The 27,509-nt window shown below is 36.1% G+C and overlaps 1 long non-coding RNA gene across 11 annotated transcripts in view; it reads right to left on the bottom strand.

Moving 5' to 3' along the window:
- Window positions 1–7,713: 7,713 nt before the first annotated feature.
- The window catches only part of LOC134808600 (uncharacterized), a 180,905-nt gene continuing 161,109 nt past the window's right edge, over window positions 7,714–27,509 (bottom strand). For 6 of the 11 annotated variants that reach the window (XR_010151905.1, XR_010151907.1, XR_010151900.1 and 3 more), the window contains one exon: window positions 7,714–15,436. This is a non-coding gene — a long non-coding RNA (uncharacterized LOC134808600). Of the gene's footprint in view, window positions 15,437–22,955; window positions 24,052–25,274; window positions 25,436–27,509 lie in introns of those variants that run through there. The other 5 variants (XR_010151898.1, XR_010151906.1, XR_010151899.1 and 2 more) reach the window with 3 other exon arrangements.

The following is a 27,509-nucleotide window of genomic DNA, read 5'->3' on the forward strand; positions in this document are numbered from 1 at the left end:
AGCAAGACTCCGTCTCAAAAACAAACAAACAAACAAACAAAATTAAGCACAGAAGACACAAGTTACTAAAACCAGAAATGAAAATGGGAACATTACTACCAGTTCTAGAGAAATAAAAAGGGGTTATAAGACAGTACTGTGAATATAGGCCAGCGGATTGGATAACTTGGATGAAATGAACAAATTCCTAACAAATTCTAAATCAGAAATAAATAAAAACTATGAATAGATCTATAATGAGTAAGAAGAATGAATCAGTAATCAAATCTCCTAATGCAGAAAAGCCACGGACCTGTTAGCTTTATTGGTTAATTTACCAAACATTTAAAGAAGCACTAACACCAATCCTTCTCAACTTTTCCAAAAATATGACGAGGAGGAAACACTTTTTGATTTATCTGATGAGGCCAGCATTAACCATGATACCAAAGTCAAACAAGAGACTATAAGAGAAGGTCAACATGCCTTATGAATATTGATTTTTAAAATTCTCAACCACATACTAGCAAGCTTAATTAAGCATTAAAGGGATTATATACATTATGACCTAGTAGAATTTATTCTTGGAATGCAGAGATGAGTCAACACAGAAAAATCAATTAATGTAATATATCACATTAACAGAATGAAAGGAATCATATGATCATCTCTAATAATGCAGAAAAGGCATTTGAAAATATGTAACATCATTTTTTTCATTAAAACACTTAACAACAAAGGAGTAAAGGAAAACTACTTCAACATAACAGAGCCATATATGAAAAGCCCTGAGCAAACCTCACACAAAATAGTGAAAGATTGAAAGCTTTTCCTGTAAAATCAGGAACAAGGCAAGAATAACCACTTTTACCACTGCTATGCAATATAGTACTGGAAGTTCTAGCCAGGGCAATTAGGCAAGAAAGATCACACACACACACACACACACACACACACACACACCTGTTAGAACTAATAAATAAATTCAGCAAAGTATCAGAATACAAAATCAACATATAAAGATCAATTGCATTTATATATACTAACAATGAGCAATCTGAAAAAATGAAATTATAAAAACAATTCCATTTACAGTAGCATCAAAAAGAAAAAAAAACTTAGAAATTAACAATGGAGGTGAAGGACCACCATATATTGCTGAAAGAAATTTAAAAAGACATAAACAAATGAAAATACATCCCATGTTCATGAACTGGAAGACCTAATAGTGTTAAGAAGCCAACAGCACCCAAAGTTATTTACAGATTTCATGCAGTCCTTATCAAAATCACAATGATTTTTTTTTTTTTGCAGAAATAGAAAACCTATCCAATAATCAATATGGAATCTCAAGGGATCTCAAATAGCCAAAACAATCTTGAAACAGAAGAACAAAACTGAAGGACTCAACCTTTCTAATTTTAAAACTTACTACAAACCTAAAGTAACTAAAACAGTGTGGTATTGACATAAAGACAGAAATATAGACCAATGGAATAAAATAAAAAGCCTGGAAATAAATGCTCACATATATGGTCAAATGATTTATGACAAAAATGCCAAGACCATTCAATGGAAAAAAGGAAATCTTTTCAGCAAATGGAGCTGGGAAAAACTGGATACACACACAAAAGATTGAAGTCAAACTCTTCCCTCATGTCATATACAAAAATTAAATTAAAATGAATCAAAGGCCTAAATGTAAAACTTAGAATTACATAACCCCTAGAAACAAAACACAGGAAAAAAGCTTCATAAAATTAGATTCAATTATTTTTTGAATATGACATAGTCAATTATTTTTTGAATATGAGACCAAATAAATAGGCGATAAAGGAAAAAAATAGATAAATTGGACTTATGAATTTTTAAATGTGCATAAAAAACACTATCAACATAGTAAACAAGCAACTTATAGAATGAGAGCAAATATTTGCAAATTATATATCTGATGAAGGATTAAAATTGAGAATCGGCAGAGAACTCCTAAAATGCAACAACAAAGAAATAAATGACCAGATTCAAAAGTGGGGAAAACACTTGAGTAGACATTTCCCCAAGGACAATACGCAAATAGCTAATAAGCACATGAAAAGATGTTCAACATTAGAGAAATGCAAACAAGAAACTGCAACAAGATACCACCACACACCCATCAGGATAGCTACTACTGGGAAAAAAAAAAGTAAAAACAAAATAATAATAAGTGCTGTCAAAGATGTAGAGTATTTGAAACCCTTGGGCACTGTTAGTTGAAAGTAAAATGGTAGAACCACTGTAGAGAGCAGTATAGCAATTCTTCAAAAAGTTAAAGGTAGAATTACCATATGATCCAGAAATTGCTCTTCGGGGTTTATACCTAAAGTAATTGAAAGAAGATGCAAAGAGATGTTTGAATACCCATGATTATAGTAGCATTTATTTATAATAGCTAAAATGTAGAAGTACCCCAAGTATCTATAGGATGAATGAATATGCAAAATGTAGGCTGAGGTATGAGAGAATTTGGAGTTACTGTTTAATGGGTACAGAGTTTCAGTTTTACAAGATAAAAATTTCAGTGATAGATGGTGGTGATGGTTACTTGACATTATGAATATTTAAAATCACCAAATTGTACATTAAGAATGGTTTATAAGGTGATTTTTATGTTGTATATATTTTTGCACAAATAAAAATGTGAGAAAGAATCTTCTATGACATCTACAAAATGTCATGAAGGAAGAAATTTCCTGTCTGTGTTTTCAATATTGATGGAACTGGCAAATTTTGGAAAAACATGCATGGTATAATATTATTATAAGAAATATATACCTAGTTTTAAATCTTGGAAGACTGATTCATATTCCTATTTGACAGAAACAATTCTGAGGACTCTAGGCTTAAAACCTTTTTGTAGCCACCTTGAGCCTTCAAACAGTCCTTCAAAAACTCAGTTTTTTAACCCAACAGACATTCAATCCTATACTAAGTTATGGGTTATTTTAAATCATTGTCTTGGGTTATTATTCCCTTGTACAATCAATTCACTTTGCATAGGGGTGATATTTTTTTTCTTTAAGAACTTAAGTAACTTGAAGTTATGAATAAAATATAACAACATTTATTTGATATTGGGTTTTGTCCAGTCCAATTCAATATATAACAAGTAGTCAAGATATATCTTTAAGTCAATTCTTGATTATTTAACTCATCTCAATCAAGTAAATGGTTTAGTGACTAATGTGTGTTCAGCACTGTTCAGTGCGCTGTAGGAAGACAAATCTATGCAGGCTCCAGCATATTTGGAGAAAGAAGAGTGATGTTGCAAGGTTTCTCATCAAACACAAGGAGGTATTTAGAAATGTCTACAGTGCTTTTGGTTTTCACAGTGACGGGGCACATTGAAGCCATTAAATGCTAGAAATTTAGGGATGATCAATATTCTGCCATGTGGGGGACAGTCCCACAAAAGTAAGAATTATGTTGTCCAAAATGTTAGTAGCACTCTTAGTTGAGAAACCCTGGCTGGGTATTGTGGGAATTAGTTAGAGTTATGTGAAATGATAACTCATGCTGAAGAAGTAGGTTGTTATCCTTTAGACAATGGGAGCTATCAAGTGTGTTTAAGCATGGGGGAGACTTGATTAGCTTTTGATTTTAGAAAGGAAACTGAACATGTATAGGCAGAAATAAGATGCAGGAAGACCACATAGTGGGTAATGTCAGCAGTGCAGCTAAGGAGTTGTTTCTTGTTTCTCATCTTGGTGTAGCTCTGCCCAGGGCATTGTAAGACATAAAATCATCAAATATTTTTTAAAAAATAGTCAGGAAGAAGAGATTCTAGCAAAAGTGACATGCCCATCTTTAAGCACATTTGCATGCTCAGGTGATGGGACATGCTAATTGGATTATAGTGATTGGACTAACCCTTAGAGCTAGGAGTATGGCCAATCTTAAACCAGCTACCTGAGAATAGAGTGATATTCTATGGGAATTCAGTGTTCTTTCACATATACCAAAGAAAGAGGAATAGGAACACACAATAATTGTATATACAATGGGGAAACACATAAAATAGTTGTAAAATAGTACATAAAAGTACACATGGGAATGTGGAAACTTATTCTTCCAAAAGCTCTTGGAAGTCTTACAATACTTAGCATAGAATCAAATATGTAGTGAATCTCCAGTAAAAACCTGCTCAATTGTATTGTGGGAGGTGTAATACATTTTAATTTTACCTTTTGCAAGAGAAATATCTAAAAATTGCTTATTAATTGATTGACTGCATACAATATTTTGAGATATCTATGTAACCGACAACATACTAAACATTCTGTTCTCTGCAGAGAAATCAAAATAGCAAAGGTATTTATATACTAGATAAAAAGGTAAAAAAGAAACATATGAAGAAAGTAAAATCTAGTACTTAATTGAAGATATTTAATGCCAAGAATGAAAGCATTTCAGAGAAGAGTGATTGATATAAACTGGTGTAATCAGTAAAGTTTTTGGGGAAGAGAACAGCCTAGAAGAACAGAAAGAAGTTGGGTAAAAGGGTAAAGAATTGGGGCAAACAAATGAGACTTAAACAAATTGGGTCAAAAATGGTGATGTAGGCCTTGTCTCAATTTTGGCATTTACTTCTCTGCGATTGATCCTTTTTGGTCTCAGATTTCTGATCTGTAAATGCAACTAAAGAGGCTTATCTTACAGGACTGCTATGAAAACTAACTGAGACGGTATGTGTCATAGCTCCCGGAACTGTGCTCAGAATGCGTGCTCAGATATTCTCAATCATTTGTTTGTTCATTCTTGGAATGAGAACTTGTAACTTTCACTGTGACAAGTCAAAATTGTGAAATGTTATTTTTAAGGGACCTAAGGATCACCTCTGACCATTTCAATGTCCTCTAGCCATTCAGTTGAGTTGCCCACACTGCAGGACTGGATGCTACTTTATTAGAAAACATATTTCATTTAGTACTGTTTCCACCTCTATTCACAAAAAATTGGGGAAAAGAAACCTGTTCTCATTACTCCACAGACACTGCCATTACCCAGGTTCCTGCATGGAAACCTCTGGTTAGAAATAGGACCCCTTTCATCACCAAGGAGAAGGAGGCCCCCATTCTTCCTCATCAAGTGTCTTTAATTAGGTTCTTGAGAAAACCACAGGAATCAATGTTTGACGCCAGAGATGACTAAAATAAAATTCAGTACTGAAACTTCCATTGTATATCCTGATTCTTTCACTTGACAAAAATTATTGACAAGTCATTGGGATGTCTTTTTGTAAGACTTGTTTCCTTCTTTCAGTTGCATAATTTATTTTCTGTTTTTTAAACATTTTTATAAGCTTTTTAAAGAATGATTTTATTATTTTTTCAAGCAGTATATTGTATATAAGTTCCCAAATTCAGGTAAATTTCTTTATTTTCCTTCTGCCTGAATTCCCTTTATAGACTCAGTTTTCCTTTTCTCTTTCTTCGGTACTTCACTGTCTGCCTTCCAGTCCTCCCTCCATATGCCCTGTTTCTTTCCATTTGTTGGTTTAATTTTCTGTGGTAGTTTGATTCCTCTCCGGTTGATCCCAGTCAACATAACAAAGATGGCAGCAGAGCGGGGATTGGACCAAATTCTAGAGACAGGCGCTGTTCTTCAGTCAGAGCAGGTGCACGGAAGCCAGAGGGATGCTCCGTGCCGGCAGAGCCAGCAGCTCTGTCAGCATCAAGGTAGCTGCTGCTGCCTTACTCAGAGCTCGTTACGCTAAATGGAAGTCAGCTTTAAACATTCATTCAGATCGATTTATTTAAAGGTGTTTAAGGTTCAGCTGAGTTTATTACTACAGATGTGGCTGGGGCCCTTACAGTTTAGCATAATGTTTCATCAGTTGCAGTTCCAAATACACCCATGTGGTGTCCGTTGACAGGGGTATAGGGGTCTTTTATAGCAAAACAGAGATTGCCGGAGAAGGTTTGCTAGAGAACTTGTTTCCATAATACTCTGAGGGGGTTAACGTTTATGAAGATTTTAAATCTTTCCTCTTGGCTTGAATTATCTTTTTTTTTTCTTTTTACCCATCCCTGTCTCCAAAGAAAGCAATAAGCCTGTCAAAGGAGGAATTAATTAAGCAAATCAATCAGTCAGTTTTATTAAGGAATTACAAAACCCAAGTGGAGCATTAATTATTCAGATAATGGGATATCTCTGAGCCTTTCTTTTCAATTATTGATAAGCTGCTATCTATCATTCAAACTGCTTTAGTACTGATTTAGCTGTGAATGAAGCCAGGTCATTCAGCCAGAGCATATGCTAGTTATGAGCAGTGCTGGGAAGCTGAGGATATAGGAACTGGCTGGGGTACTGTGTCCACCCAGTGTGAATGCAAGCAATAACTATCATGAGGCAGAGACTGGGCTACACTGCAGATATCTCAGTAAAAGTCTCACCTCACTGGCATCACCCACCTGATTAAAAATGTGCACTGAGGCGATGAAGCCAGGGACTTCTTTTCCTTTACCACATTTGCATTTTTTCTTGGCCTTACAAGAATGGCTACCAAGCAAAGTAACACTTGCAATAAAGCGAATGCTGTTGTTTTACAGCTAAGAACAATTTTTTAAATGGCCTTTGTTTTTATACCTGCAGAAACTTTAGATTTTTCCCCTCCAACATCAGGGACAAAATATTTCCTTCAACCTCAGAAATATCTGGAATGCTCCTTGTTTTAATGTTTATACATATATCGATATGAATAGATATATACAGATGTAAGATTAAAAGTTCGCTCAAATCTTTTCTAATTTGTTTTAGGAGTTCGATCAATTATTCTCTCTCATCAAAGATTTATTTAGTACTTACTAGGTGCTGAATCCTGATCATGTAAAGACTGAGATTACAAGGCACTCATGGTGCTGTGACAACGGCACATACTAATACAAGATTTATTTTATTTTAATCATACAAACCATCAGTCTCTCACAAGGAAATTTAAGATAAGCAGAACCAAAGATCTCAGTGTGGTACAGAGGATCACAGCAATGAGTAAAATAAACAGATAATTTGTTCCTCATAAATCATAGAAGAAAATGTATAAAACCCAAAGGGTCCACCAAAAGGTTAAAGAAACGCTCATGGAATAAAATGATATGTGGCTGGCACCAGGGCAAAGGGAAGAGTTTCTGGGCAGAGCCTGAGAGCATAGGAACAATCCTGACTCTTTATATCACTAATGGCTTAGTTTTGGGCTCACTGGCCACAGATAGATACATTTCTTAAGCTCTGTGCTCAAGCCAAATTTTGAAACATTAACAATATATCTCAATACTTAGAAAATTCAGGAGTCAGCACCAGCTTATTGGAAAACTGTTAAGCAACACTGTAAAACTACCTACTTCCAAGTTATATCTCCCTCCTCTGAACTCTTATAGCACTTTACATTACTCATATCCCACTTAACATATCCTGTGCATGTTCAGCCAAAGGCTTTAAGCCTGATACCATATTAAAAGCTACTTGAGGCAACACCAAAAACATGAGCCATAAACTAAAACCTTGATTAATTAAAATTCATAAAATTAAAAATGCTTGCTCTGCAAAAAACACAATTCAGAGAATAAAAAGATCAAAGCCAAAGATAGGGATAAAATATTTGCAAATTGCATATCAACAAAAAAGTTACATCTAAGATAGATAAATAATTATCAAAACTCAAAAGTAAAAAACAATCAACTAAAATGGCTAAAAGTTTTGAATATAGACTTCACCAGAGAAGACATATAAATGACGAATATGCACATGAAAAGATGTTCACAATCATTAATCATTAGTAAATGCAAATTAGAACCATAATGAAATACTACACACCTACTAGAATGGATAACACTTTAAATCTGAAAGTACCAAATAAATATGCAGAGCAACTGGAATTCTCATACATTGCTAGTGGAAATGTAAAATGGCAAAACTACTCTGGAAAATAGTTTGGCAGTTTCCCGTACAATCAAACTTACACTTTTCATATGATCCAGCAATTTCACTCATTACCCAAGAGTATTAAAGACATGTTCACACAGAAACTTGTAAATGAATGTTCATAGCAGTTTTATTTTTAACTGCCTAAAACTGGAAACAACTCCAATGTTGTTCAACAGATGAATAGATAAAGACAATCTGGTACAACCATTCAGTGGAATACTACTTATCAATAGAGCGCATTGAGCTGTTTATACATGCAGTAATATAGAAGAATCTCAAAAGCATTACGCTAAGTAAAAGAAAAACAGACAAAAGCTTACATATTGTATATTCTATAAGTATAAAATTCTGGAATATGCAAAACTATAGGAACAGTTTTTCACATATTGGCAGCCGAGGTTTGGGGGTGGAGATAAGGTTTGTCAACAAAGGAGCAGCATAAGGGAATATTAAGCAGGAGGATGAAACTCTTCTGTATATTGATTGTTATTGTGGTTTTTTTTACAAAAAAAGAGTAAAGTTTACTATATGAAAATTGAAAAATATATTTTGAGAAAAGAACTTCTTGAGTGTAGGAACTGTGCCATATTCACTCTTGTAGATGTCAAAGTATCAAGATATATACATGGTAATAGTTTAACACACATTTATTGAGTAAAAGATACTATAGTTCAAACTTGAAACTTCCACAATTGTTCATAAATATTTGATAATTGTTAGAATAAACTGATTTAGAACATTATGCTTCTGCAAATAGTGATTTTTTAAAAAGATTTTATGTAAGTCCTGGTAACCAGATCTTTCTGCAAGAAATGCTCTTACTAGTGAACCAGACATCATGATAAAACAAGCTTGCCTTTACATTACTATTAGTACAGTTCTTGACTCAGCACAACTCAGCACTTGAATGACAAACAAGAAAAGGCAAATATTTGTTGAACGTTTGGGATATGCAAGGAATTTTAATAAATTTTGAACTATTTTCTAATTTGCTCTTTAAGCAACAATTCAGGAAGGTATTATCTCTGTTTTGCAGATAAGAACAGTTAAGTATCTTACCCAAGTTACACAATTGTTAATGGGGAGACACATGACTCAGCTGAAATCTTACTGGTTCTAGTCCCTGTCTTGTCCATTAATCAAAGCACTTTATATCAGTAACCACACATGGAAAGCAGCAGGTGGGAAAAAGAAAAGCAAGACATCGAGATGAACCAGGAATCAGGGCTGAGTCTGGGATAAATCCCAGAAATTATAATGAATTTTGAGCTGCTACTCTGAACCCAGATAAGTGGTGCGGGTTGATACGCCAGGGCTTGATTATTATGACCAGTGCCAGAAGGAAGAAGAAGCATGTATTAGGGAGTAAGGAGAGGGGAAAATCTTTTGCAGATGAGCTAGTAATTAAAGCATACCAATATCAGATGGCAGAGGAAGACAAAGTTCCAAATGTTTAATGTGTTCCTATTATATGCCAGACCTTCTGGTGAGCAATAGGGCCAAAAGATAAATGAGACAGTGTCAGCCTTTGAGGAGCATAGAATATATTAGAGGGAGACCATAGGGTTTGTGGCTCCTTTCTTTTTTAATTAAAGCATGCCAAAATATGCTGCAATAGTTGTAGGCACAGGATACAGAGTGGTCATAAAAAAAGGAATGGCTGCATCTATTTGGAGGATTTAGTGAAGCCTTCAGGGAGGAAAGGATGTTGTCATAGTCTCAAAAGACGAGTTGATTAATCAGATGGCCAGAAAAAAATGGAGATGGTGCTAACATTCCAGGAAGAAGGGATAGTGGGATTAAAGTGTGAAGCTGATACTGGCATGGTATGTGTGAGGATATGAAAGACATTCAAGAGGATTAGGTCATGAGATTTGAGCCAAGAGTCTATGGAAATAAGATTAAAGTTACGGGCAGGTGCATATCATAGTGACCTTTGTTTTAGTCATGGCAAGAAAATTTGACTTTATTTAGTAATTACTTGAAATTTTTGGAGGCTTCTTCAAAGAAGCATAGTGTAATCAGACATGCAATTTAGAAAGATGTGGCAAATAGTCTTAAGGATTGCAAAACTGGGGTGTGAAATCTAGTTAGGACACTACTGTTATTCCTCCAGGCACCAGACAATGAATGCCTTCTAGGTGAAGAAGATGGATTAATATTCATACTCATCTCCTTTGCTCTTCTCCTCTCCTAAACATCCTAAAGTACAATGTTGTAAAGAAACAATACAAAATGTAACTAAAAGCAAAAATATCATGAGTAGAATCATCAGTTCAAAAGAAATGTCGACCAGCCTGGCCAACATGGCGAATCCTCGTCTCTACTAAAAATATAAAAATTAGCTGGGCGTTGTGGTGGGTGCCTGTAATCCTAGCTACTCTGGAGGCTGAGGCAGGAGAATCGCTTGGACCTGGGGGACGGAGGTTGCAGTGAGCCAAGATTGTGCCACTTCACTCCAGCCTGGGCGAAGGGGTGAAATTCCATCTCAAAAAAAAAAAAAAAAAAAAGAAAAAGAAAAAGAAAAAGTAAAAGAAAGAAATGAAATGCCTGTAAACTTTTAGAAGCTAGAAAACAGAGGAGAAGTAACTGATACTAAAGAACAGAAAATACCATGGTTTGGGAGCACATTAAAAAAATTAAGAGCAAGAAGAAAGCTCTTTGTTTTGTTTCTGTAGAACCAAAAAATGTGCCAAATTCAAGGGAAGTTTGAATATAAAAGAGTTTGCCTCCTACTCCCTCACCTGGTTTCTTCTGCATGCACTAGGCTTGTATACATGTTTTGCCCCTCTTCCTGATTTTCCATCCCAACATTTTGACATCCCTTGTAGTGACTATAGTGGTTCTTTGCTTGTAGTGACTCCTTTTAAATATTTATTCAATGAATCAGAGTCATAAACCATTCATCTCTCACTATACTCAGCCACCTTCAGAGCCCCTCCTAATTTGAATGATCAGATCATCTGACTGCTATTTTAAAATACTGTTATGTACTAGACATCATGCTGGGTTGATTAAAATAATTCAAATCAGCAAATTAATATGGAAAGGATTTTGGCAACACCACCTGTAATCCCATTCAGAGTTGAGTTGCAGAATTATCAGATAGGCTATGTGATTTCCTCGGCCTGAGCACTATGTGACAGGGAGGCTATGTGCTTTGGTGGCTTCCTGGTAGAACAGCCCCCCACATCACAGAGAACTCAAGTGTATGTATTTTCTTTCCCAGCCTATTTTTTATTTCTCACCTCTGTCTCTAATGATAGACCAATAGCAATGCCTTTAAGATGGAATTTGGGTTTCATAAATAAATTTGAAAAAGAACTTAAAAGTGTTAAAGAATTGGGTGGAAAGGTGTCACATTGTGATTCTGACCTTTTGGTTAGAAATTGACTTCTGCATCTGTTTCCCCCACTTCACCACTATGACATTATAAGCCTAAGAGAACAGTATGCCAACCCCAGTAGCACTATTAAACTCTCTTGTCTTCCCAGCTTTGACATGAGGTGGTCCTCTGACTTCCTCCTTTTGCCTCTGGCTTCTTGATGTTACTTGATATTACTCTTCCTCCCCAACAGCATTGACTTCAACTCTGACTGCAGAAGGAGCTATTATATTTACGAGAAAAGGGTAAAGACGACAGACCACTTGGCCCTTGTTCTGAACTTAAATATTCTCTGCAGAGCAGTGGAGTCTTTTGAAAGCTCTGTTTATTGGTGTTCTAGGTCTGGATTCCTCATTTTCTTCTCTGTTTGAGAGGTGAGGATGAAGGGAATTTTGGTATTTGGATGCTTTCCAAAGCTGATTTTTTGTCAAAAGCTGGCTCCCCAAATATTACCAACACAACCTCTTAATAAGAAAAAACCCTAATTATTTGCTTATTATTGTAAGGAAGAACACCACTTGGCAACACTTTGTCAGTGTCTCGTGGAGAGAAGATAAGGTTAAAAACTATTGATTTTAGGCAAATCTTTCAAAGTTGGAGTTTGATTACATTTGGGTAAGGATTGTAATAAAACTGTCCAGGATTTGTGGAAATAGCACAGTGAATATTTTGAGTTAGGAATTCAAATAATTTGGGAGAACAAAGTGTTGATGTTTTCCATCGAAGAATTGAGTCTTTCAGGAAGTTCCTGTAATGAACAATCAAAATATTTGCCCAGGCAAGAGACTTTTGAAAGAATAAGGCCATGCTAATGAAGACAGAGCAATAAGAAAGACAAGCTAACAGAGACAGAAAAACGGCACAGTCATGCTATTGTAGGTGATAAAATGTGGTTTCAGTTCTCAGTGCCCAGGCAGAGTGTGGAGATCAACGGCTTTGGCTCTCATTGTCACCACAGTATCTGTCAGTATTTTCTGATTATTTTGCCCATTTGTTTTTCAACTTTATTAATTATCTCATTGTGCTCATTTATTCCACTTAGTGGAACTGAAGATATTCATATTTGATAGGATTAAGTTTGAATTCAGGGTCTGCCATTTCCTAGCACTGTGACCTTGGTTGAGTTACTTCATCTCACAGAGACTCAGCTTACTTATCTGTAAATTGGGCGTCTTAGTCTGTTCCTGCTGCTATAATAAAATACCTCAGACTGGATAATTTATACAACAGAATAGTATTGTTTTCAGTTCTGGAGGCTGGAAAGTCCAAGATCAATTCTCCTACAGATTTGGTTTCTGGGCAAGGTTTGCTCTCTTTTTGAAATATGATGCCTTATTGCTACATCCTTCCATGATTAAAGAAGGCAAGAGAGCTCACTTGAGACTCTTCCATAAGTACACTAATCCCATTTATGAGAGTGGAGCCCTTATGACCGAATTATATCCCAAAGGCCCCACCTTTTAACTATATTAGGTATTTGGGTCCACCATATAAATTTTGAGAGGATACTAGCCTTCAGACTATAGTATTGGGATAATATTACTTACCTCAAAGAACAGTAGCTCAGATCAAGAGTAGGATTTCACAGCGTTGTGATCTCTTTGATAATGCTATGTGTGTGCATTTTTACTGGGTTTTCTGTCCTGACTTTGTTTATTGTCTAAGTCCTCATTTTTGGACAATCATTTCCCTGAAAAACTGGCTAAATTTTTTATTTTTCCCCCTCAAGTTTTTTGCATTTCCAAGGCACTGACAATTTTGCATGAACATTTGATGTATTATTTGGCCCAACCTTCTGAAATTTATGCAGCCTTAAGCATGGCGAATTGGAAAGAGCACTGGAATTGAAGTCAGAAGTTCTTGACTTAATCCTCAACTCAGCTACCAACTCTCCCTGTGACCTTGGGCTAGGATAGCCAGGCTGAAATTTGGCTCATTTACACCCCTAGCTCTAAATCAGGCCCTGCTGAGTGTTTGGACTTTGAAATACTTCTCTGAAGAGCCATATACTCATCTAAGCAGTTTGCCAACAATTTCATGGAGTTTCCTGACATATCTCCATGGAACTCTCAGACTTTTCAGAGCATGGTTGGAAAACAACTGCCATGAAATCATGGCATTGAATTAACAAAACTCATTTTTTTAATCCACTCATTTATTCCACAAATATTTATTTTTGATAAGTGCCAAGCTTAATAGGAAATAAATAGAAATGATCCTAGGGATAGAAGATAATAATTTCTTTGACTTAGAAGTCTTGTGATTCCAAAGTCCTTAAAATGAAAAGAAACCCTATCTCCCATTCTACCCTACCCCCAACACACACACACATATGCACACACACTTCACCACCACCATAGCTGCCAAGCTTCATAAGTTCCTCCATCTCTGCACTGCTTGTTCATTAAGAGGGTGCCCCTTCAGCAGCACTGGGGCCAGGCTTCAGCTGCTCAGTCATTCTCAATTTGTCTCAGCCATATTATTTCTTCTACCAGCCATTTCGGAGCATGTCTATGCCTTCCTTCCATCGTTACTCCATCTCATTTATTTTTTAGTATTTTCTTAACAGTTCCTCCAGACGCTCTCATTAAGTGCTGGGCTAATTAACCTCCTGTTTCTGAGCAGTGGTGCTGTGGTGAGCTGCCTGGCCTTGCAGGAGGGCTCCCTGTTGCGTGGGAGGAAGTCGGCCCAGCTCCAACCACACCTGGCACCTACTCAGCAAGGTTGTTTTTGTTTTTGTTTTTTGATTTTTTTTTTCAAAACTGTTGTTCTTTATTCCAGACAAGCATACACCATGGCCCCGGCCACCCTCACTCACTGACAATATCAGTGATTGAAATCTCTCAGCCCCAGAAACCAGAGCTCTCCATTAACGTTGCAGACATGTTTTCCATGCTACAGACTCAGTAGGCACTTAGCAGCTCCTCTCCAAGATGCTCTGGTTCATGGTTAAGAGCAGCTGATACAGCCAGTACCACAGAAAGCCTGCACAGAATCAAAAGCTAGGGATCTCTGGAATTCTGAGGTATGCAAAATGACATGTCACCACTGTGGCTTTTCATCCCCATTTTTATATCCAAGCGAAAATATATTTGAATCTCTTCTCCTAGATTCCTAGCATACCCAGCTTTTTAGGGTCATGGTTGATGGAACAACTGTTCAATTCTGAACCCCACATTTATAAGAAGGAGAGCAGTAAAATAAACCCTCTCCCTGACCTATTCCATATATAGCTAAGAGAGGAATTTAGTATTTTGCCCATCCTTGGCTGAGTCTTCCTAGGCTGGGATAATTGATGAATCACTTTTTACTCATTCATCTTTGTGTATCCTGTGGACAAACTTTTTTTTTTTTTTTTACCATAATAGCATTGTAAGTTATTAGATGCTCTCTACTTTTTCTTCCTTGCTCTAAATAACATTAGTGTACCACTTTATAGTTAGCAAAACACTTTTAAGCCTGTCATCTTATTGATTCCTCAGTTGGATGAAAGTGTTAGCACCATCTGAGATTCAGAAAGACTTGCCCAAAGCCACCCAAATGAAAATGGGAACACCAGAAAAAAAAAAAAGGAGAGAAACTTAACTGCCTGAATCTCTGGAGGCTCCCCAGGCCTATTAGGTTTAGCCCCGATGTTACCTCCCTCCATGCCCAACCCTTTTCTTCTTTCCTTCTCACCTCCACATTCTGCAGACCTTTCCCTTCTACCTCTACCCTCTCATTTGTTCCTGATCCCCTTTCCCAGAGCATGGCACAAACATTTTCAAGGCATAAATTTATTTATACATACGGCAATTTTCTTAGTGTCCTATGTCTGATAAATGTCAAAGCTATTCTTCACCAGGTTTCCGATAAAAGTAGGGCAAAGCTTGATTAACACTATTGTTGAGGAACCACTTGAGAGGTGATATGCATGACAGATTAATATCATTTCTACTTACATACTTTGCTCTTATTTCAGCCAATAAAGCTAGTGTTGTTTTGATGTAAAAGTATTACCCTCCCAACTCCCATTCTGGTTGCTTCTCCAAGTTTTTCTAGCTGCACTTTTGATGAAGGGAGGTAGACTCAAATCTCATTGCTTGAAGCCCTCAGCTTCTCTCAGGACTCCTGAAAGTAGAACAAAGGAAATAAGGTTTTATAGCTAGAGAGCAATGGAGCAGGGAGTCAAGCCATGTTTTCTGATTCTGTATGCCTCCTGTGTGACTCTGTGAAAGTCACTAAACCCAACCTGACCTCAGTCATCTCACAAGTCAATTGAGAAGATAAGCTAATATGATTTCAGAGTTTGCTTCTAGCAATGAAATTTTACAATTTTATTTCATAAGGTAGACAAAGTTTTTTTTTTCCCATTGAGCCAAAGTTTGCTCACTTTTTACCAATTGATAGAAAAAAAATCACCTTTTCCCCTTCTTCACACAGTAATTGCCTCGAATGATCATGGCAACTTCCACTATCTCTGTAGTTATCTTCTCCTAAGGCTAATTAATTTTCCAGCAATGTACATGGCTTGGTTCTGATGCTTTAACATTTTGAATAGCTTTAACACATCTATTAAAATAGAGTATGGCTTTTTGGGTAGGATGTTCTTTATAGAAAGTGCAATTACAACCTATGGGCTGCTTTTCTTTTTTCTTTCTTTTTTTTTTTTTTTTCGTTTTTTTGTTTTTGTTTTTTGTTTTTGAGACGGAGTCTCACTCTGTTGCCCAGGCTGCAGTGCAGTGGTGCGATCTCAGCTCACTGCAAGCTCTGCCTCCCAGGTTCACGCCATTCTCCTGCCTCAGCCTCCCGAGTAGCTGGGACTACAGGCGCCCGCCACCATGCCCAGCTAATTTTTTTTTTGTATTGTTAGTAGAGACGGGGTTTCACCGTGTTAGCCAGGATGGTCTCGATCTCCTGACCTTGTGATCTGTCCACCTCGGCCTCCCAAAGTGCTGAGATTACAGGCATGAGCCACGGCGCCCAGCCTGCTTTTCTTCCTTTGTAATGTTATTCTTCCTTCTAGAAGACTATTTTTTCCCCTGATGACATTAGAAGCACAATATATACACCATCAGTCAATCTATGCTATGGTGTCTCTGGCCTCCTGGGGCTCCAGGTGGAGGTGTCCCCAACCCCAGATGCTGACTGCAGACCCCTGGGCAATATTGCTGATGTGTCAGACACTGTTGGAATGCTTTTCCTTCTTAAGTGTTCAATAGTCAGAATAATGTGAGGTATCTCATATTTCCACTATAGATGAAAACTGGAGGATCAGCTTGCCCAAACCCCACAGATCATTTGACTCCAAATCTCAAGCTTTAACCATTAGACTATGAAAAGTGGTGAGGAGGTCATAAGGAAACATAAAATAGATTCCAAGGTAGGATAACAATATCTCTGATTCCAACATAACTTAAATAATTGAAAATATCTCAATTCTTAGCTGAAATATTAAGGAAGGATTGAGCAGATGGCTTATAGCAAAAAGATGAACCAGAGGTGCCTTTGATTATGATGAGGATGAAAGAGTAAGAACATATAAACTGCTTTCAGCATGCTAACTTCTGCAAGCCTCAGAGTGGTTTCTAGTTGAGCAGGTAGAAACATGAATGTGGAGCAACTCTGGATCAATACCCTGGTTTTCCTCCTGCCATGCTATCTGCTAATTCTCAAGCCTCTTCCCCATCTCCTGACTTCGAAATGCCTGAGTACCCAGCATTCTGTGCACACCCTCAGCTCTTTTGTATCCACAGTCTCTTCCTAAATGTCCTTCACCCAGGACTAAAATCAGCCTTCTAATCTTGGAATCTGGAGACCAGAATTTGAGAGTCCTATAGCCTAATCAGTCATGGATGCCTCATTTTATTTTTTCTTGATTGCTACTGAAACTCCAACTCTTAATTTGCTACCTTTTATTAAGATGCAACTATTTGTCAGAGAGTAACATTAACTAAGGTTTTAATTGCCAATATGTTGGTTCAAATGTATTTACCCAGGTCCTTTCTTGAGATAAGCCAGTACAGGGATAAAGCTCAGCCAACATATAATACATCATCTCAAATGTGCAGTTCTTGATGGGATACCTCAGAAAACCAGGAGGCAGCATGAGGGAGACATGAGAAGGAGAGGAGAAGCAGACCATGGGGCCAGGAAGAAAACTGAGGGTGTAAACTCATATTAAATATCTCTGAGCAGGTACTATGTTGAGCACCCTCTGGAGCCTACCTCATTTGATCTTCACAAAAATTCTACTACATAAATATTGTTATCCATATGTCATATGTTATGGTAGAAACATTCTCAGAGAGTTTAGTTAATAGACCCCAAGTCAGCTGATCAAGGATGATGCAGAAATTTAAATCTGAATTTTCCTCCATAGCCCAAGCTTTTTTTCACATATGAGCTTCTCTTCCTGGTAAGGACAATGCCTAGTACTTGGAAGTAATATTTTAAATGGACTTGAAGGCTATTAGATATTATCAGATTGTACTACCTCAACTTGCAAACCACAGTTGCATCACTGTATTTGGCAGGCTGATCTTTGGTACATTGTGAGGTCAGAAGAGCTGTTGTCAAGGTTTCCCTTTTCTTCTTTTCTCCTTCCTCCAGGTGCCCACTGCTCTCCTTTCCCTTACATAAATCCATGTGCAGTTCCCTCCTTGACAGTATGGGTTTCTATTCTCTCCCCACAGCTTCTCCCTAAAATCTGATATCCTCTGCACCCAGAAGTTGTGGGAAGCTGGACAACAACCACTGCCATATTGAACTACAGTTGCAAATGGAGAGTGGCATATTTTTCAGTTGTGCTGGGTTTATAAAAAAAAAAAGTCTGAAAATTGCTTGTTTTAAATGAAAAAAAATTTTTTAAAGCAGAATTTGCATTTTAATAGGGATTGGAATGTAAAGTGAAAGGAATACAGCTTAGAAAGCAAGTTTTGAGTGAGGGATTGACCATGGCGTTTCAAGATCCCTAAGACCATGCCACAGAAGCATGTAGTTAGCTCTTGGGTTACATTCTGATTCTTAAATATGCTTCCTTGCAGTATAGAAAATACAACTTATCTTTTATCCTTTTAGACATTGTTTCCAAATGTTGTCTTAATCTGAAAAATAGGTTTCCTAAAGAATAAAAGATAGGTTTTTATTTTCCCCATCTTCAGCGTTAGAACCTTGACCACCTCATCCATGCTCTGGTGCAGATGGCCGTATTCAGAGGAGCTGCAGCAAAAGTTTGACTCTACATCTTTATGCTGCTTTGCTTTCTTCTCAGTTCATGCACAGGACCCATAGCCATAGCTGTGTGGACTATTTTTTCTTCAATCAGTGTTTTCACAGCAAGCTTGATTCTGGCAGCCAACCACAATAGAATCATCTGAGACTGGCTGCATACCAAGCCCCTTGGAACTTTGGTCTGAACCTAGGGAGAGGATCACTCTGGGGGTTTAATGCTCACTTGGCAAGTTGACCTTGAGTAAATTATTTAACCTTCTGTGACATAATTTCTTCATTTATAAAATAGAGGCATTAATAGCATCAAGCTCATAAGGTTGAGGATTAAATACCATAATCCAATATAAAGAGCTTTTTACAGCCCCTAGTACATATTCTATATTCAATTAATGTTAGTTATTAATACAATACACTCTTATTCACCCATCTTTCTTCCTTGTCAAAACATTCCTTAACTCCCAGAAGGAAGGGAAGACACCTTCTTTCAGAGAACTATAAGTATTTTCAGAAGTTTCTTGTCCCAATGTCTGCTTATTATAAAATAAATGAATAAATAAATATTACAAAGTCATTATAAGCTATCTGCCTAATATTTGTTTTATAATATACATGCTGTGGAACAATCTCACTGGTCACTCCGAGCAACTTTAGCTAGCAGGATAGAATTCTCTTTCAAGTTATAGGCCAAATTGATGGGGTCGTAGAAGGCAACTATCTGGTCAACCCCAAAAGTAAGCTAAATGAAACAGTTTTAGGCTCTATATGGACACTTGTAGCAATGACATTAATTCACTCTGAATGAACAGCTCATTGTTTAAGACTTCAGAGACACCATTGCCACTCAACTCAACTAAATTGTGATGACTACTTTTGGATATGAATTAAGCTATTGCAATAAACACTACTTTGTGCATTTACTATGTATACCCTTTGGGAAAGAACTAGGCAGTGCAGTTTTAGTTTTACCTGACCACTTCAACTTTGCAAGATCTTAACCTGGAAAATTACCTCCAATGTTATATATGTTATATAATACCTCTATCTCATGGGAATGAAGGTGATCTAATAATCTCATTACACTAAAGTGTTAAGGGTATCATGTATTAGTGTTACTAGAAGGAATTACTTTTTAAATGAGGAGTCTGGGCAGGTCAGTGGGTAATCAAAAGCAGCGAAGATTGATAAACTTTCAGATAACAGTAGTTGAGATATTTGAAGAGAGGAAAATACTTGGTATCCATCAAATCACACCACTTAAATGACTCCTTCTGTATATAAAGTTTTTTTGTAGCTACTTATTTGTTCACACAAAAGTCTTTGATGAGAAGTTACTACTTGCAAGTTAGAGGTGCTGGTGCAATAACCAAGACAAGAAAGGTAGACATTTAATAATAAATTAAAGAATTACTATAAGTTACAAAGTATAATGAGTATGTGACAGGACTTGAAGGAGTTTGGAGAGTGAGGGAAGGCTGACTTCAAGGTTTTCTACTAAGTCTTGGTAGACATTATACATAAAAGGGAGTTTAACAAGGGAGAGGAAAAGCACTTCAAGAAGATGGACTAACACTTGCAAGGGTCCTAAAGTGAGACAAGTATCATTTCTACGAAGCATTGAGAGGTTGGTATAAACAAAACATACAGGGTGGAGGAAAAACGTTAATGAAATAGGAAACTAATAGAGCCCACAGGCTTAATTTGTTTATAAACTATGGTTAATGGTAGCCCCAAGAATATTTGCAACAATGGAGTAATCAGATTATATACGTGCCTTTAGAAAGCACTCTCTGGCTTCATTGTGAGGAACAGGTTAGGCAGAAAGAAGGGAAGAATAAATGGGGGAGAGACCACACAGGAAGCTATAGAAGCTTCCCTGGGAGTTTGAACAAGAGTGGAGGTTATAAATGGAGAGGAGCGGAAGGGTTTGAGAGATAGTCCCAAGGTAAGAATTAATAAGATGTTGCATTTGATTGTATAAGAAAGCTGAGGGCAAAGGAGACATCAGGAATAGCCCTTGATTCTTTGATTTGCTTAGCTGGATGAATGATGATGCCATTTGCAGAGTCAGAATTGTCTGGAAACTCCAGGTGTTTCTTCTTCAAGATGACTCTGAGTTTGTACTCTGATCACTTCTTCTGCTTTGCCACATTTTAATTATGGGCAAAATATAGAATGGGAAAACCACAAAAACATAACTTGGAAACAAATAAAGGAAATATTTCCACAATCCAGAAATAAAAATTGAAAATAAGGTCATTTTGTTTAATTAAAAGAATAATTTAAAAGAAGGGGCTAAACCTGAAGGTCACCTTACCCCAGATTTAAAAACAGGTGGTGGTGGCCAGGGATTCTGCTTCTCTGGGCAAAGGAGACCAAAAACACTGCATTTTGGAAAGTGACTGAATTCAGGCTCTTTGTTTGAAAGTACAGGATGACTTTACCACATTCATGAAAATAGGCTACATGAAACAACTTTCTATTCTGATTTCTATTAAGAGAAATGAAAACCAATTTGCTTACCTATAGAGAATGTTTATAGCTGCTTTATAGGTAATTGCCAAAAAATCGAATCACACCAAATAACTCTCAATTGTGAAACAGATAAGCAAGCTGTGGTTCATTCATACAGTGGAATATTGCTTAACAATTAAAAGGACTAAACTATTGACACATGTCACTACATGCATAACATTCGAATACATGATGCCAAGTAAGGAATCCAGATTCAAAAGCCTGCACACTTTATGATTTCATGTATATGACATTCTGAAAAAGCCACAGCTGTAGGAATGGAGAATACATCAGTGGTTCCCAGGGGCTGAATGGTAGAAATGGGAGAAGGATGTGGAGGATGTCACTACAGAAGGTAGCACAGGGGAATTTCATACATGATGTGCTGATGAGGAATGTCGATAGAGCAGTTTTGTTTCTTGATTATAGTGGTAATTTCAGGATTACATGCATTTGTCAGAATCTTCACTGTATACCAAAAACAAGAAATTTTGTTCTATGTTTAATTAAAAATGAATACAATTAAACCTGGATTATGATTCTCAGATGCTTGCACTTATGAGACCTGGATCTTGAAAACTAGTGGAGGTAGTTGCAAAACCACTAGGAGTGAGAGACGAGCACAGAATAGAAAAAGAACTAGAGAAAAATAATCTCCACACAACATACACCTATAACCCCAAATTTCAAAACAAATGAAAACGTCAAATACCAAGTAAGAAAGTCAAAAGAAAAAAAACTGACTAGAAGAACGATTTCCTCACTTAAAACCAATGTTATAGTCAGATGAAGAATTTAAGATAATTATGTTTTATATGAGTAAGGATATAACTGATAAAATAACTTTATTTTAGAAGAAGAAATTATTTTTAAAATAAACTGTAATAAAATAAAATGCGGATAAATAAAAGAAACAACTAGAAAATCTTGCATGATCAAATATTCCTATTGATATAAATATTTTATTGGTAATGACAATTCAAGATGGGCTACAATCATAATTGTGGTACAACAATAATATTTAGAGTTGAAGAGAATATTTTTAAAAATCCGTTCCCAAAATGCAGCACAGAGAGACAAACAGGTAAAACAAGGCTAAGATATTATAACAAGGAAAAAAATCCATTTCACTCACGAATTCAGATGCAAAAATTCTAGACAAAATATTATCCAACAGAATCTGCTATCATGTAGAAAGCATAATTGCCAATGTGGGTTTATTTTAGAAACACATATTAATAGATTAAAAGGGAATATCCATATAATTGTTTCAATAATTTCATAAAACACTTAATAAAATTAAATATAAATTACTGTTAAAAGGTTCCAGCAAACTAGGAAGGGAACAAAATTCTCTATTATTAGCATTATTTTAAACAGGAAATGTTAGAAGAATTAGAAATGAGATAATACACTCACTTTTATCAATTCAACTGCTTGACTTTGTATGGGAGATCCTAGCTAGTGTGATTGAAACAAAATAAAAAGCTTAAAGTTCAGAAAAGAATAATCAAAATCTCATTAATGTAAATGATACGTGACTTTATATTAAAAATTTAAATAAACTATGAATAAATTTTAGAATCATATGGGAGTTTAGCAAGATTGCTAGATAATAAGATAACCAAAAAGAAGTCAGCTGCAATTTCATACTCCAGAAAATATAACTAAAAAGAAGACAATATCATAAAAGAGCACCAAGTAACCAAGAATGAATCTAACAAAAGATAAGCAAACCTGTACTTAGAAAATTATATTTTATTTATTTATAGTCATTAAAGAAAAGCTGAAGTGAAGAGATACTGTGTTCAAAGAAGGAAAAGATTAGTATTGTAACATTGTCAATTATTTCCTTAATTTATAAATAGATTTGATAAATTATAAATTTAAAAATATGTATGAAACAATAAAGAGCCAAAAATAACCAAGACTGCTTTGAAAAAGAGTAAGAAGAGAGAATTAGCACTATCCAACATCAAGTTTTATTGTAAACCTATAGAAATAAGTCCATAAAGCACTGGCATAGGCAGAAACAAATTGACAAAAGAAGTGAGGTTATAACCCCATAATTGACTCATGCATTTATGAAAAAAGTGGCCTGGCATACAAATGGACAGCTGTGGCCCTACAGTATTTATTAAATGGAGTTTTTCAAAATTGGCTATACACTGAAAAAACTGTTTTTGGATTTCCCACCTAATATCATATACAAAAAAATCATCTGTAGATGTGTGAGTATGTATTTAAAGGTGACCTCCAAAACAGTTCATGTGTCAAAGAGGAAATTGCAGCAATGTGAATTATAAAATATTTAGAAGTGAATGATAATAAAAGCATGATGTAATCAAATTTGGGAGTTACAACTAACACAGGACTAGTGGGAAGTTTAGCTTTCTAGACAGTAATTTAGAAAGAAAAAAGAAAGAAATTAAAGATTGGAAGTAAATGATTTATGTTGAACTCAGATGTCATAGAAAAAAACAATTTTTTTTTTAAAAAGATAAAGGAAACAAAACAATAAAAAGCAGCAAATTAAAGAAAATAAGATAAAAATTAGTGAAAGTAAAGGCAATTTTTAGGACTATCTCAGCAAGTCTGATTTAAAAAAACACAGAAAGATGGAGAAGAGAGATAAAGAAAGGAAATATGTCTATAAATTATGATTAGAAAAGAGAATAAAAATGCAAACATAGTAAGGATTTTGAAAATCAAAACAATGGCTGGGCGCGGTGGCTCACGCCTGTAATCCCAGCACTTTGGGAGGCCGAGGCAGGCGGATCACGAGGTCAGGAGATCGAGACCATCCTGGCTAACACGGTGAAACCCCGTCTCTACTAACAATACAAAAAAAAAAAATTAGTTGTGCGTGGTGGCGGGCGCCTATAGTCCCAGCTACTCGGGAGTCTGAGGCAGGAGAATGGCATGAACCTGGGAGGCGGAGCTGGCAGTTAGATAAGATCGCACCACTGCACTCTAGCCTGGGCGACAGAGCGAGACTCCATCTCAAAAAAAAAAAAAGAAAGAAAGAAAATCAAAAGAGTGGTACATAAATCAGATACAATAAGTAATTTTCTAAAACAATATCTAAATTACCAAAGTATATCAATAAAAATTTAATAACCATTAAAATATGTACCTTGTAATAAAATTTTCCTCTCTTTCAAAAGGAAACCAGTTATAGATTAATATATGGTCAAGTTTTGCCAAACTCTTAAATAACCAAATAATATTATTTTCTGAATATTTCAGTCTAGGACTTGTGATGAAGGTTACCAATTCATTTTCCAAAGTTAGTTTCACTTTAATTCTAAAATTATCAAGGGCAAGTATAAGAAATAATAATTGAAGACCAACTGTATTGATGAAAATATTGACCAACTTATAAAAAACAGTAAACCAATTTTAGCATCAGGTTCATGCATTGTTTATCCTAGGAATGCAATGATTGTTTAAATCAGAAACGTATTAAAGTAATCCTAATGTAATTCAGCTTATTAATAATTAAAAGAAGAAAGAGAAAATAGGATCTTCTCATAATACTTATTTCCCGGTTAAATCAGAAAAACATTTGATTTAATTTTACATTTGCCTATGATAAAACACTCAGCCAACAGAAGTTTCAGGTTTCTAAAGCTCACAAAGAGTACTGTATTAGATTTTTTTTTAGAGCTGCTATAACAAATTATGACAATTGTATTGGCTTAAAACCATACACCTTTATTATCTTACAGTTTTTTGTGTTAAAAGTTTGGTACAGGTCTCACTGGGCTGAAGTCAAGTTGTTGACATGGCTGTGTTTCTTCTAGAGGCTTTAGGAGAATATCTGCATTGCATTTTTTAGTTGCTAGAGGCTGCCCCTTTTCCTTAACATGTGGCTCCTTCTTCCATCTTCAATGCCAGTAATGGCTGGTTAAGTCCTCACACTCCGTCACTCTTATCTTCTCTTCTAACTCCCTTTTCCACTTTCAAAGACCCTTGTGATAACATTAGACCCCTCTGGATAATCCAGGATAATGTATCTATTTTAAATTCATTTTAAGGTTAGCAATCTTAATTCCACTGGTAACTTTAATTCTCTTTTTCCATGTATTTTAATATATCCACATCTTCTAGAGATTAGAATGTGAATACATTTGGGAGGCCATTATTCTGCCTACCACAAGTACATATGAGTTAGGTTTGTTTTCAACAAAGAACAATCAAAATCCTATCAGAAAGGGCTTACATAAGAAAATCCTCACTTGTTCCATGCTTTGAGAAGAAGCAGTTCAGGACCGTATGGCAACACAAGCATGACATCAGAGTCTCCAGCCTCTTCTACTTTTCTGTTATATAATCTTTGATGCAAAAGATGGCTGCTTCTCTTAGAGGCATCATATCTGCATTCTAGGCAAGAAGAAGAAAGTGGAAGAGGGGAGGGGCAGTGCCTATGTCAAGAATGCAAAAAGATTTCCCAGAAACCTTAAATTTGCATGTCATTATCTAGTACTGGTATTTTAGCTGCAATGGAGTTTGAAAAAGTAAGATTTTTTTAAAAATCTGGACATAGTGCTGCCCTTTTCAAAATCAATTACCTATTAGTAAGATGGAAGGGGGGTAATGAATACTGCATAGGAAACTAGCAGTGTCAGCTACTAAATAACTATCATATTTAATGGTGATATTTTAGAAGTGTTTTAATTCAAGTCACGGATAAGGTGGAGATGTCCACTATCACTTCTTCTATCCATTCTTTTGGAGTTTCCAATCAATGGTAATACCAAGAAAAATAAATAGAAGGTATAGGAAAAGAAAGCAGAAAATCATTGAAGATGGGCATATTGTCAGTAGGACATCATAAATTGTTTTGCAAGGATTTTTAGGCACCTAGATAATAACCAAATAAAACTGTTATTGTTGAATATATGGGTACATGAATAGAGATGCAAATTTGAATCATAAGGGAACAATGGCTCATGCCTGTAATCCCAGCACTTTGGGAGGCCGAGGCAGGTGGATCACCTGAGGTCAGGAGTTCAAGACCAGCCTGATCAACATGGTGAAACCTCGTCTCTACTAAAAATACAAAAATTAGCCAGGTGTGGTGGCACATGCCTGTAATCCCAGCTACTTGGGAGGCCAAGGCAGGAGAATCTCTTGAACCCGGGAGACAGAGGTTGCAGTGAGCCGAGATTGTGCCATTGCACTCCAGCCTGGGCAACAAGAGCAAAACTCCATCTCAGAGAAAAAAAGAAAGAGACAAAGAAAGAAAGAGAGAAAAAAGAAAGAAAGAAAGAGAGAGAGAGAGAGGGAGGAAGGGAGGGAGGGAGGGAGGGAGGAAGGAAGGAAGGAAGGAAGGAAGGAAGGAAGGAAGGAAGGAAGGAAAGAAGGAAGGAAAAGAAAAGAAAAGAAAAATCTCTGTAATTGAGTACAATTGCCTGGTGATAGAGAATAAGGTTAAATAGAGGGGAAGAGTTAAGACTGAACATTAAATAATTACAATATTTAAAGACAAAACTAAGAAATGTCCAGAGAAGTAGGAGTAAATACAGAAAATACAGAGAAGTATGGTGTTGATGTCAATGAAAAGAAGAAAGTTTCAAGGGGAAGAAGCGAAAAATGTTTCATTTTGCTGAGAAGAACAAAAAATAAAAAATAAGACAAAGTTGACTTCATGATATGGTAGGCTTTGATGACCAAGGCATATACTGGAATAGTGGCAATTTTGATGTGAGCCTGATGAAAATGAGTTCAAGAGTTCGTGGGGTCACAATAGTCAAGATATGGAAGCAACCTAAATGTCCTTGGACAGATGATGGGATGAAGGGTAACGAAGATAGGATACATACATACAGTGAAATATGTACTATTCAGATGTACAAAAGGACATTCTGGAGTATATGACAACATGGGTAAGCCTTGAAGACAATATGCTAAGTGAAATAAGCAAGTCATACACACACACACACACACACAAAACAAATACTGCATGATATCACTTATATGAGGTATCTAATAAAACACATTCATGGAATCAGGTATTGGAATGGTAGTTTCTAAGTGCTGGAGAGAGGAAAATGGGGAGTTAATAATCAATGGACATGAAGTTTCAGTCAAACAAGATGAATAAACCCTACAGATTGCTTATACAACATTGTACTTAAAACCAACAATAATGTTTTACACTTTTGAGTGTAGATCACATGTTAAGTTTTCTGACCATAGTAAAATAAAATACAGTTCAAGGGAAATAGAGACATTGAAACAGCATAAAAAACTTTTGAAAATTTTAATTTTCAAGTAAGCAGAAATATAGGGCAATATTGGAGAGTGGGAATAGGGGTGGAGTTGAGAGTATAATTTTATTTATGAGCGACTAGAGTTTGTTAACTGCTAATTGGGATGATCCTATAAAAGAGTCTTGTGGAAGTATCAACGAAGGGATTGGTGAGCAGAAATATATCGTTCCTAAATATCTAGA

This window comes from Pan troglodytes, chromosome 17, assembly GCF_028858775.2.
Source record: "Pan troglodytes isolate AG18354 chromosome 17, NHGRI_mPanTro3-v2.0_pri, whole genome shotgun sequence".
In the NCBI taxonomy this organism is placed as follows: domain Eukaryota; kingdom Metazoa; phylum Chordata; class Mammalia; order Primates; family Hominidae; genus Pan; species Pan troglodytes.